General features: G+C 56.8%; 1 protein-coding gene across 1 annotated transcript in view; it reads left to right on the forward strand.

Moving 5' to 3' along the window:
* The first annotated feature begins 3,444 nt into the window (after positions 1–3,444).
* Positions 3,445–12,500, forward strand: part of gse1b (Gse1 coiled-coil protein b) — a 187,448-nt gene continuing 178,392 nt past the window's right edge. The window contains exon 1 of the mRNA XM_084682061.1: positions 3,445–3,519. The gene's annotated coding sequence lies outside the window, so the exon portion shown is untranslated. The remainder of the gene's footprint in view (positions 3,520–12,500) is intronic.

The following is a 12,500-nucleotide window of genomic DNA, read 5'->3' on the forward strand; positions in this document are numbered from 1 at the left end:
CCAAAACAGGTGTGCAGACCTGGGCAGTAACCATGCTAACGTCCCCTCAGGAACTACGACTCAATGTGTGTCAGACCCTCCGCATAGACCCCGCGAGGTACTGCCAAGTCTAAACACTGAATAACCGCAGTGACACGATACCGTGGAAAAACACCTATTGTGAAATTCAAAAAAGTGTATTTTTAGGATTTTGAATGACTAAGGGGCCTGTAAAACTTTTGGATTTTTGCAGTGTATCACATTACCACGTGTTGGTCATTCTTTCTGCTTCATCAACTCATCAAAGTCATCAACTTTCTGCATCACATTTCTGGTTAATTTTCTCATGATCGTGTGATTTATGACTATTAAAAAACCATTAGTCTCACTACTTGTACACCGAAAGCGAGTTGGACTACCTACAAGTAATAACCGATTGAAAAAACACAATTTCACATGTAGTTTCTTGTGACTGTACGTGTCCAAGAGGACTACATATCTACATAATATCACTTCCTTGGGGTCTGTTGGCAGCGCGAGCTCAGCGTCGAGGGTCTCTGAAACGGACCGGGAGGATTGGAGATGGCGCAGTGTACAGCGTTCGCGAGCCAGCAGTCAAAGTTTGCAGAGCGCAGGAAAGTTCGCAGGAGGCGACGAGACCCGTGATTTCAACAACCGTTTTCTTTAAGTATCGCCCACCGGTTTCCAGCGCAATCATGTGGAGTACGGAGGTCAGATAGCACGGATTTAGTGTTCGTGGAACTTTTGAATGGATTACGAGTGTCTATTGAATACTTGAAAAGCGAGAGTTTACGGTCCGCTGCCTGTACTGTAAGGCTGTGGTTTCAATGGATGGTTCCTTATCTTACTCATATCACAGTGAGTAGGGCAAACGCGATCGCATACTTTGGGAGATAAGGTGTGTTGTCTAACGTGAACCACCTCTACACTGTCATGTAGTGTCGGGTGTTTTAAACATGAGCGACCCCCGTGACAAGGAACTGACACCTTTATCTCGAAAACACCGACTCATGGCGGCAACTATGCCCGGAGAAAAGAGCCCTTTGCCGGGTAACACTTCTAGGATCGATCGGAACGGAACAGGCGTAGTTCAGTGTTTTATATGTGGAAGCGGCGTTTCGCAAGGAAAAGAACTCAGATTGCAGGTCCAACACCAGCGGGAAAACGGTCCTTTTTTCCCGTTTTTGCAAAACCAGGAGCCAGCGCCGGGGGCGTTTGAAGTCAGCCCCGATGGACATGCTTTGGTTTGCGCAGTATGCCACTGCTTTCTGGGGGAACAGTGGAACTCGTTCGAGCGGACCCGGACTCCCGTAGAGAAGCGCATGTACTGGTTAAAAAGGCCGTACCAGTGCGACTCCAGGCGGATTCCCCAGGAGTGGAACCTCTCCTACGACCTGGAGAGAAGGATCAGTGTCGGTAGTCAGATTTACGAGGGAGCAGAGTCGGATTTTTCCTCTTTCTCCGAAAACGAGAACATGTCAGACCAGGAGCTGGATTTAGCAGACCGCGCCGGCATGAATAAAGAAAAGGTTTTAAAAACATCTGGCAACAGCAAAAGTACTAAAGACAGTTGCCGGAAAAACAACAACGTTATCTGTGTGAAAACCAGCCCGGATTCCCAACGGACAGTCCGCTACCCTGTCGGCGTTTACGGGGCGCAGGACTCACCGAAATCCGATAGTGTTCAGCCACCGAGGCGCGGTGCTAAAATTATGAATCATGTTCCTCAGTCATCATCATCTATGGCTCAGTCCAACGAGAACCGGTCGCGGCGGGGCTACGACGGCGCTCGTTCAGACACACCTGTGCAGGATAACGGAATCATTATGCGCAACAGGCAGTGGCTCGCCGACGGGAATGTCAGACACGCTGACCCTCGCGACATCCACCGTGTAGCCGACGGCAGCTCCGGTTCGGCTACCAGGCACCCGACGCTCCTGTACCGGCAGAAAGAAGAGGATGTCTCGGGCGCCGCCGTGGGTTTGTCACCTGTTGGCGCCGTTGCCGCCTCCAAACGCGAGGCAGCCGGACCCGGAGACACAGACAACTCTGATGATGATGAGATTAACATAACCAGTGATGATGACATGTTTGACCGGGGCAGGGAGCGCGCGACGGCCCCACCCCTCACCCCGGCCAGGGGGAAGCCCCCCCACGTCATCAGAGCGCTGCAGGGGCCAGCTTGGACGCAGGTGCGGACGAGTGCGCTTGCTTCGTGTGCGGCAGCCGGCTGGGGCGGTCCGGAAGTTTCCGCCTGAGCGTCCAGAAGCAGGAGCGTGCCCAGAGCGAACCCTTCTTCCCCTTCCTGTGGCTCCACACCCCGCCCCCCGGCGCTGTGCCCCTCAGCCCGGGGGGCACCACGCTGGTGTGCCCCAGCTGCCACACCTCCCTCATGCAGCAGTGGCAGGGCTTCCAGCTCGCCGACGTCCCCGTCCTCCAGCGTCTCTACGTGGTGCCCCTCCCCACCCCGCCCAGCCCGGCCCGGCCTCCCCACCTCCCTGCCCAGGACACGAGGCCCTCCCAGCCCCCGGAGCGCCCACCTGAGCCCCAGGCTTCCTGCGAGGCCTGCTTCCTCTGCGGGCAAGACTGCGGGAGGGATGTGCGGGTGGCGTACGCCCGCGCCGGGGTGGGGAAAGCGCGCGGGGCCATGTACTTCCCCTTCATCAACCTGCTCCCCTGCCCGCCCAACGCCCAGGGGGTGAGGAACGGGCGGGTGCACTGCTGCCCCCCCTGCCACGTCATCCTGGAGGAGATCTGGGGGGCGTACCGCCTCAGCCTGAGCCAAGACCTCATCACCTCCGTCAGCTCCTTCCTGGGGAGGTACCACTCTGCCCAGGGCGCGGGGGGGTCCGGACCGGCCCGTTCTCAAACGGGGGTGTCCCCTCTCCCCGCCCTGCCCGGCCAGGGGGGGTCAGTGGCAGTTTGCTACCTGTGTGGGTCGGAGCTAGGACCCAGGGGAGAGTTCCAGCTTCACGTCAACCCGCCCGGGCGCTGCGGCGTGAAGGAGCCCTTCTTCCCCTTCCTCACCGTGCACCCCCCGGCCCCCCGCGCCAAACCGCCCGACGCCACCGGCCTGGTGTCGGCGTGCGCGCTCTGCTATCACGACTTGCACGCCCAGTGGGCCCAGCATGAGAACCAGACCTCCACCCCCTCGTCCTCGTCCGCCGGCCCCCAGCCCGCCAGCTCTCCCTGGGCTCGCCAGTACAGCTGCAACGCCTTTGTCTGCTTCTTCTGCCGGCAGGAGCACCGGCGGCAGGGCGGTTTGTGGGCTGTCACCGTGGCACGCCTGCCCGTCTTCCTGTACGCGCCGCGCGGCACACGCACGCTGCTGGTCGACGACGGGCGAAGGCTCCTGATTGGCTCGTGTGTGGAATGTAAGGCCATGGTGCTGGCTGGACAGACCATGCAGGAGGAGAGGGGAGAAGAGGGGGAGGGGGAGGAGGAGAAGGAGGAGGAGGAGGACGGGAGAGGAGAGGGGCGGAGACACAGTCCCCCTCGCCACGCCACGCCAGACACAAGGTAGGACCCGCACAGAGATGGAGCATGAGGGCAGCGTGAGGGTAGAGTGAGGGCAGAGCGAGGGCAGAGCGAGGGCAGAGCGAGGGCAGAGCGATGGCAGAGCGAGGGCAGAGTGATGGCAGAGTGAGGGCAGAGCGAGGGCAGAGTGAGGGCAGAGTGAGGGCAGAGTGAGGGCAGAGCGATGGCAGAGTGAGGGCAGAGTGAGGGCAGAGCGAGGGCAGGGCAAGGGCAGGGCAGGGCGAGGGCAGGGCGAGAGCAGGGCGAGGGCAGGGCAAGGGCAGAGCGAGGGCGGTGCCGCGTCAGAGTGATGCTGTTGTTCAAGATAGCTCCTCTGAAAAAGAGTTTGAGGGAGCTGAGCTTAGTGTTGGTTTCTGGAGTTTAATGACCGCGCTTGTGAAAAACGGCAGAAACACAGGATGTGTGTGTGTCACACCAAGAGTGTGTTTGTGAGTAGGTGTGTTCATGTGTGCACGCATGTGTGTGAGTGTGTGTGTGTTGGTCTGGCAGGGACTGTGCTTAGCCCTCTGGGGGTCCAAACACACACACACAAGTCCATCATTAGACAAACACCCCCTGGTTCAGGACCTGTCACAGTAAACATCCCATGAAACTATGTCCATGTTGATGCCAGGGCAGCTTTGAGTTTCCCAGGAGTACGAGTGTGTGTTATTGTTTATGAGAGCTTCTACTTTTCTGGGTATAGTGTGTATGTGTGTGTGTGTGTGTGGGGGGGGGTGTATGGATGCATGTGTGTACGTGTGTGTGGGCGTGTGTGTGGAGGTGTGTGTGTGAGGGGGTGTGTGTGTTTCCCTGTCTGATGTGGATGGTAACCTGGCCTTGACGACCAGGGTGAAAAAGATGTTCCCTCGAGAGCGGCTGTTGAAGCGTTCTCCAGATAAACCGCCTCACATCCCAGCCTGCCTCACGTCCCAGCCTGCCTCATATCCCAGCCTGCCTCATATCCCAGCCTGCCTCACATCCCAGCCTGCCTCATATCCCAGCCTGCCTCACGTCCCAGCCTGCCTCATGTCCCAGCTTGCCTCACTTCCCAGCCTGCCTCACTTCCCAGCCTGCCTCACGTCCCAGCTTGCCTCACTTCCCAGCCTGCCTCACTTCCCAGCCTGCCTCACGTCCCAGCTTGCCTCACTTCCCAGCCTGCCTCACATCCCAGCCCGCCTCATGTCCCAGCCTGCCTCACGTCCCAGCCTGACTCACATCCCAGCCCGAGTGGTTAGTAGGGCTTATCTCACCACCTTCTCTGGGCTGCACTTCGTGTGTGTGTGTCTCTATATGACTGTGTTTGTACATACATCTATACATATCTATACAAAGAAATAGAGCCATTTTAATGAATAATTGTACTGCTAATATGTGTGTATCTACTAAACCTCAAAGCCTGTCGTACCAAATGAACCAAATGAATCAAATGCCGAATGAACTCTGACCTCGATCTGAACACAACTAAAACAAATCCTGTCAGTTGTGTGTCACAGCATGAGTGTGTTGGTGTAAGTGTGTGTGTGTGTCTAAGAGTGTGATTTGTGTACTTCTACTGTAGGTGGTCCAGCTGCAGGGCTCTACAGATCAACTCTCTCCACACACACACACACACACACACACACACACACACACATACACACACCACATAGTAATGTTTACAGTATCGACCCAGGGTTTGAATATTTATTCCAGAGTGTGTCCTGTGTGTGGAAAGAATGTTATTGTGCTTGCAACACAAAAGTCCGGTTTCAGGTTCTGATTCAGTAGACGTTCCTTCTCCCCCCACCTCCCCCCAACCCCTACCTCCCCCCTCCCCCCTCCCCCCGACCCCTACCTCCCCCCCCCCCCCCCACCTCCCCCCAACCCCTACTTCCCCCCCTTACCCCCCAGCCGGTCTTAGGAAGCTAGTGGAGCTAGAGAAAGAGAGGGAGAAAGACAGAGAGATGAAGGCATTGGACAGAGAGATGAAGGCATTGGACAGAGAGATGAAGACATTGGACAGAGAGATGAAGGCATTGGACAGAGAGATGAAGACATTGGACAGAGAGATGAAGATATTGGACAGAGAGATGAAGACATTGGACAGAGAGATGAAGGCATTGGACAGAGAGATGAAGGCATTGGACAGAGAGATGAAGGCATTGGACAGAGAGATGAAGACATTGGACAGAGAGATGAAGACATTGGACAGAGAGATGAAGGCATTGGACAGAGAGATGAAGGCATTGGACAGAGAGATGAAGGCATTGGACAGAGAGATGAAGACATTGGACAGAGAGATGAAGACATTGGACAGAGAGATGAAGATATTGGACAGAGAGATGAAGACATTGGACAGAGAGATGAAGGCATAGGACAGAGAGATGAAGACATTGGACAGAGAGATGAAGGCATAGGACAGAGAGATGAAGACATTGGACAGAGAGATGAAGACATTGGACAGAGAGATGAAGACATTGGACAGAGAGATGAAGGCATTGGACAGAGAGATGAAGACATTGGACAGAGAGATGAAGACATTGGACAGAGAGATGAAGACATTGGACAGAGAGATGAAGACATTGGACAGAGAGATGAAGGCATTGGACAGAGAACATCTGCGGATGCCATTCATGCTGCTGTCCCACTGTGTCAGAGCTGATCAGCTGTTCTGCTCTCTCTCTTCGTCTCTCTCCCTCTCTCCTCATGTCTCTCTCTCCCTCTCTCCTCATGTCTCTCCCTTTATGTCTCTCTCCCTCTCTCCTCATGTCTCTCTCTCTTCGTCTCTCTCCCTCTCTCCTCATGTCTCTCTCTCCCTCTCTCCTCATGTCTCTCTCTCTTCGTCTCTCTCCCTCTCTCCTCATGTCTCTCTCTCCCTCTCTCCTCATGTCTCTCTCTCTTTGTCTCTCTCCCTCTCTCCTCATGTCTCTCTCTCCCTCTCTCCTCATGTCTCTCTCATTATGTCTCTCTCCCTCTCTCCTCATGTCTCTCTCTCTTCATCTCTCTCCCTCTCTCCTTATGTTTCTCTCCCTCTCTCCTCATGTCTCTCTCTTCATCTCTCTCCCTCTCTTTATGTCTCTCTCTCTCTCTCTCTCTCTCTCTCTCTCTCTCTCCCTTCTTCTTTCTCTTTACCTCTCTCTCTCTCAGACGCACACAGACTGTATCTTCTCATAGTGCACACCTCCTTCCTACACCTAATACTGTATATACAGAATGACTCCAAGGGGGGGGTGGCAGTTTTATAACAAGTTTCTAGCAAGTGGATTTTTAACCATGTAATGTTAGACACAGGGACAGAACACCAGACCCTAGAGGGTGTGTGTGAGGGCTTGGGGGGGGGGGGTGAGGTGTGTGTGAGGGCTTGGGGGGGGGGGTTAGGTGTGTGTGAGGGCTTGGGGGGGGGGGTGAGATGTGTGTGAGGGCTTGGGGGGGGGGAGTGAGGTGTGTGTGAGGGCTTGGGGGGGGTGAGGTGTGTGTGAGGGCTTGGGGGGGGGTGAGGTGTGTGTGAGGGCTTGGGGGGGGGGGGGTGAGGTGTGTGTGAGGGCTTGGGGGGGGGGGGTGAGGTGTGTGTGAGGGCTTGGGGGGGGTGAGGTGTGTGTGAGGGCTTGGGGGGGGGGGTGAGGTGTGTGTGAGGGCTTGGGGGGGGGGGTGAGGTGTGTGTGAGGGCTTGGGGGGAGGGGTGAGGTGTGTGTGAGGGCTTGGGGGGGGGGGTGAGGTGTGTGTGAGGGCTTGGGGGGGTTATGAGTGAGTGGGGGTTATGGAGTAGGTGGCGGGTGAAGGTGTGAGGAGGGGTTGAGGAGGGAAGGGGGGTGTGCGGTTACTGCGTGGGTGTGTGTTGGGCTAGGGGGGTGGGTTAGGGTGTGTGTGGGGCTAGGGGGGTGGGTTAGGGTGTGGGGGGTGCAGGTGACATGGCCGTTTTGGGCGCGGGACAGCGATGACCTCATGACTGCATAAACGCTTAGACGGGAGAGTGTGTGTGGATGGTGTGTGTGCGGAGGGCGTGTGTGTGCGTGTGTGCAAAGGGTGTGTGTGTGTGTGGAGGCTGTGTGTGTGTGTGGAGGGTGTGAGGTGGTCTGTAAGTGAGGGGCTGCTCATGAAACAGGTGATGTGTGCTCCAGTGACATGCTATCTGGCCCAGAGAGAGTCTGTCATCACTGAGCTGTCAGAAGAGACTCTTACATCTGCTACCCTGACCCCCCCCACCCAGACCCCTCTCCTACCCTGCCCCCCCCCCCACCCAGACCCCTCTCCTACCGTAACCCCCCCCCCACCCAGGCCCCCCTCTGACCCTAATCTCCCCTCTCTCCTCCTTCACCCTGGCCCCCCTCTCCTACCCTGACCTCCCCCCTCTCTCCTCCTTCACCCTGGCCCTCTCTCCTACCCTGACCTCCCCCCTCTCTCCTCCTTCACCCTGGCCCTCTCTCCTACCCTGACCTCCCCCCTCTCTCCTCCTTCACCCTGGCCCCCCTCTCCTACCCTGACCTCCCCCCTCTCTCCTCCTTCACCCTGGCCCTCTCTCCTACCCTGACCTCCCCCCTCTCTCCTCCTTCACCCTGGCCCCCCTCTCCTACCCTGACCCCCCCCTCTCTCCTCCTTCACCCTGGCCCTCTCTCCTCCTTCACCCTGGCCCTCTCTCCTCCTTCACCCTGGCCCCCCTCTCCTACCCTGACCCCCCCCTCTCTCCTCCTTCACCCTGGCCCTCTCTCCTCCTTCACCCTGGCCCTCTCTCCTCCTTCACCCTGGCCCCTCTCTCCTCCTTCACCCTGGCCCCCCCCTCTCTCCTCCTTCACCCTGGCCCTCTCTCCTACCCTGACCCCCCCCCCTCTCTCCTCCTTCACCCTGGCCCCCCTCTCCTACCCTGACCCCCCCCTCTCTCCTCCTTCACCCTGGCCCTCTCTCCTACCCTGACCCCCCCCCTCTCTCCTCCTTCACCCTGGCCCCTCTCTCCTCCTTCACCCTGGCCCTCTCTCCTACCCTGACCCCCCCCCTCTCTCCTCCTTCACCCTGGCCCTCTCTCCTACCCTGACCCCCCCCCTCTCTCCTCCTTCACCCTGGCCCCCCTCTCCTACCCTGACCTCCCCCCTCTCTCCTCCTTCACGCTGGCCCCCCCCCTCTCTCCTCCTTCACCCTGGCCCCCCCCCTCTCTCCTCCTTCACCCTGGCCCCCCTCTCCTACTCTAATCTCCCCTCTCTCCTCCTTCACCCTGGCCCCCCTCTCCTACCCTGACCCCCCCCCCTCTCTCCTCCTTCACCCTGGCCCCCCTCTCCTACCCTGACCCCCCCCTCTCTCCTCCTTCACCCTGGCCCTCTCTCCTACCCTGACCCCCCCCCTCTCTCCTCCTTCACCCTGGCCCCTCTCTCCTCCTTCACCCTGGCCCTCTCTCCTACCCTGACCCCCCCCCTCTCTCCTCCTTCACCCTGGCCCTCTCTCCTACCCTGACCCCCCCCCTCTCTCCTCCTTCACCCTGGCCCCCCTCTCCTACCCTGACCTCCCCCCTCTCTCCTCCTTCACGCTGGCCCCCCCCCTCTCTCCTCCTTCACCCTGGCCCCCCCCCTCTGTCCTCCTTCACCCTGGCCCCCCCCTCTCTCCTCCTTCACCCTGGCCCCCCTCTCCTACCCTGACCTCCCCCTCTCTCCTCCTTCACCCTGGCCCCCCCCCTCTCTCCTCCTTCACCCTGGCCCCCCCCCCTCTCTCCTCCTTCACCCTGGCCCCCCTCTCCTACTCTAATCTCCCCTCTCTCCGCTCTTTTCTTCTACTCTCCTCCTCTATGCATATCTCCTGTGTGCGTTTGTGCTCGCCCGTGTGTGTATGTGTGTCGCTGTCTTGTTAAGTGTGAGAACATGAACAAAATGCAGTTGTGTGTCTTTCTCTAGCCGAGGCCTAAATGAGCCCATGAAATAAGATCTGCTGCTGTGCTGACCAGGAGCCAGACCTGTTAAATATAGTCACACACACACACACACATAGGGTTACACATGGGCACACCCCCCCCCCCCCCAGTGTATCCAGGCTTACACATGGGCATACAGTACACACACACACACGCACACACACAGTTGTGTAATATGTTCCTTTTGCCCCTGAGTATAATGACCATGTTGGACATGACCCTCTGACACACCAGTAACACTAACCCACCAGCAGACCGCAAGAGCATCACACACACACACCCTCACACACACCTTCACACACACACCCTCACACACACCCTCACACACACCTTCACACACACACCCTCACACACATTCACACACACACCCTCACACACCCAGTCCTAATAGTGGAAATGTAATGAGTAACTATTTTAAATGTACCTACACTATTACAAAGGAACAGATGATGAATCTGAGCCTGCAGGATTAAAAGGGTTGTTGAAGGATGTTTTATAGTTGGGCAGGGCAGATGATCCTGGTGTGTGTGTTACAGTGGTGTGTGTGGGGGTGGAGGGGTGTGTGTGAGGGGGGAAAGAGGGGGGGGGGTTACAGTGGCGTGTGTGTGTGCGTGGGGGGGGGGGGAGGGTGTGTGTGTGTTACAGTGGTGTGTGCGTGTGTTTTGTGGTCTGCTGAGCTGCAGTTCCAGGTGGGTGATTATCGTTGACCCTCAGGAAAAGTGGAGACAGGTTTCTGCGAATATGTTCAATTTGTGTGTGTGTGAATGTGCGTGTGTGTGTATGTGTGTGTGCTTGCGGCTATGTTCATGCAGGTAGGGGGCAAGCACATTTTTTCTGCTGGTTCTGTTTATGTTTGCGTCTGTGTTTGCGTAAATGTTTTGAAGTTATGCATTTCACTGTGGCTTTTGGTATGTGTGAACAGTACACATATGGTGCCTTCTGTATGTGTGTGTGTGTGTGTGTTTGTGTGTGAGAGAGAGAGGGTAAGCTGTATGTTCTCACTGCACGCCCCATATACTGTGAAGGAGGTATTTGCTGTCACAGGAAAAACATACCGGTATCCTGACAGTGTCGCCAAGGAAGATTTATGACAGAGAAGAGACAGAAGGAGGGAGGCAGGGAGGCAGGGAGGCAGGGAGAGGGAGAGGGAGAGGGAGAGGGAGAGGGAGAGGGAGAGGGAGAGGGAGAGCGAGAGGGAGAGGGAGAGCGAGAGGGAGAGCGAGAGCGAGAGCGAGAGCGAGAGCGAGAGCGAGAGCGAGAGCGAGAGCGAGAGCGAGAGCGAGAGCGAGAGCGAGAGCGAGAGCGAGAGCGAGAGCGAGAGCGAGAGCGAGAGCGAGAGGGAGAGGGAGAGGGAGAGGGAGAGGGAGAGGGGGGTTGCGAGAGACAAAGAGAAGTAGAAAGGGCTTCAAGGAGAATATGACATGGAAATGTAGACATTGGAGATGGGCTGAGAAACAGAAAGCTGAGGCAGGAAATACAAAGGAAGGCTTCAGGTAGGAGAGGTGAAGGGCTGATGGGATTTGTAGTGCTGCCATGAGAGAACAGAGCAGATAGGATTCCCATCTCTCATTAATATATAATACAAGGCCATGGCAGGAAATACTACATTACCCAGGGGGCCATAAGGGAGGCCTGCCTCTGCAGAGAACACTGGATGCATGCTTGAACTACGAATACAAGCGCATGTGAGACTCCCTAACGAGTGCTTGCTTGCACAGAATGTGTTAGAATGCCTCTCTAAGATCCTTGTGACCTTCTTGTGGTTCATACACTGGACAGTCCGATTACACACACAGAGACACACACACATGTGCGTAGACAAACAAACACACACACTCACACAGACTCCTGTCTGGGTTCTGAGAGGCTGATGGAGGAAGGCAGGCTTGCGTTTCAGGGGGAATCCTTTGGTATTTATCTTAAAGCTGGAACGGGGATTTGATTCAGTGCTCTAGGGTTTAAGGAGTGTGTCTGTGTGCGTGTGCGTGTGTGTGTGTTGGTTTGTTGGTTTGTGTGTGCCTCAGTAATTCTGCTTGTAACGGTGTCTGATATTGAAAGGAGGAGAGAATGAGAGCGACAGAGACAAGCAGAGATGAACAGAGAGTGGAGAGGGAAAAGTCTTTATCCTCCCTGTGCCATCATTCCTCCATCTCTCATCATCCATCCAGCATTCCTGCCCATGCATCTCTGACCTGTATCTCACCACCAAGCCCCGACCCGAACATCCCAGATATGTCCACCCTCCCTCCCTCCCTCCCTCCCTCCCTCCCTCCCTCCCTCCCTCCCTCCCTCCCTCCCTCCCTCCCTCCCTCCCTCCCTCCCTCCCTCCCTCCCTCCCTCCCTCCCTCCCTCCCTCCCTCCCTCCCTCCCTCCCTCCCTCCCTCCCTCTCTCCCTCTCTCCTTCCCTCACTTTTATCCCTCTCAGCACCTAAAACACAGAAGATCCCCAGCCACTGGTGTGTGCTTCTGCCTACATCTCCACATGATTCAGATCTGGGTCAGCTGATGTCCTGCCAATTACCTGCCCCCTACACACACACACACCTACACACACACACAAACACTCACCCCAACACACCCAGTCTGACATGAGGGTGCGAGGCCTACACTTCCTCTCACACGTCCGCTGCCCTGAAAGAGAGGGATTGTCCGCCCCTCCCCCACCCTCCACCCACGACGTCATGGAAACCCAGAGCCTTTGATCTACCTGGAATTACGCTGACCCGTCCCACCCCCTCCGTCACACACACACACACACCTGCACATGCATGCCTGCACCCCCCTCCCTACACACAGACGTACAGATTCGCACACACACACACACACACACACATCTGCTCATGCATGCCTGCATTCCCCTCCCTCCCTCCCCACACACACAGACACACACAGACACACAGACATACACAGACACACACCAACCAGCCCTGCATGCTTGTTTTCCCCTCCAGTCTTGTTTGCACAGGATGGAAACCCAGAGGGATCAAAATTCACCAGGGAGAACTGAGCTGAGAGACTGGCAAAACCTCCTGGCAGATACTGAGGGAGAGAGAGAAGGGGAGAGAGAGGGGGTAGAGGGAGAGACACAGGGGGGAGAGAGGGGGAGAGGGAG

Source organism: Hypomesus nipponensis, chromosome 19, assembly GCF_054491055.1.
Source record: "Hypomesus nipponensis isolate SF chromosome 19, ASM5449105v1, whole genome shotgun sequence".
NCBI lineage: Eukaryota > Metazoa > Chordata > Actinopteri > Osmeriformes > Osmeridae > Hypomesus > Hypomesus nipponensis.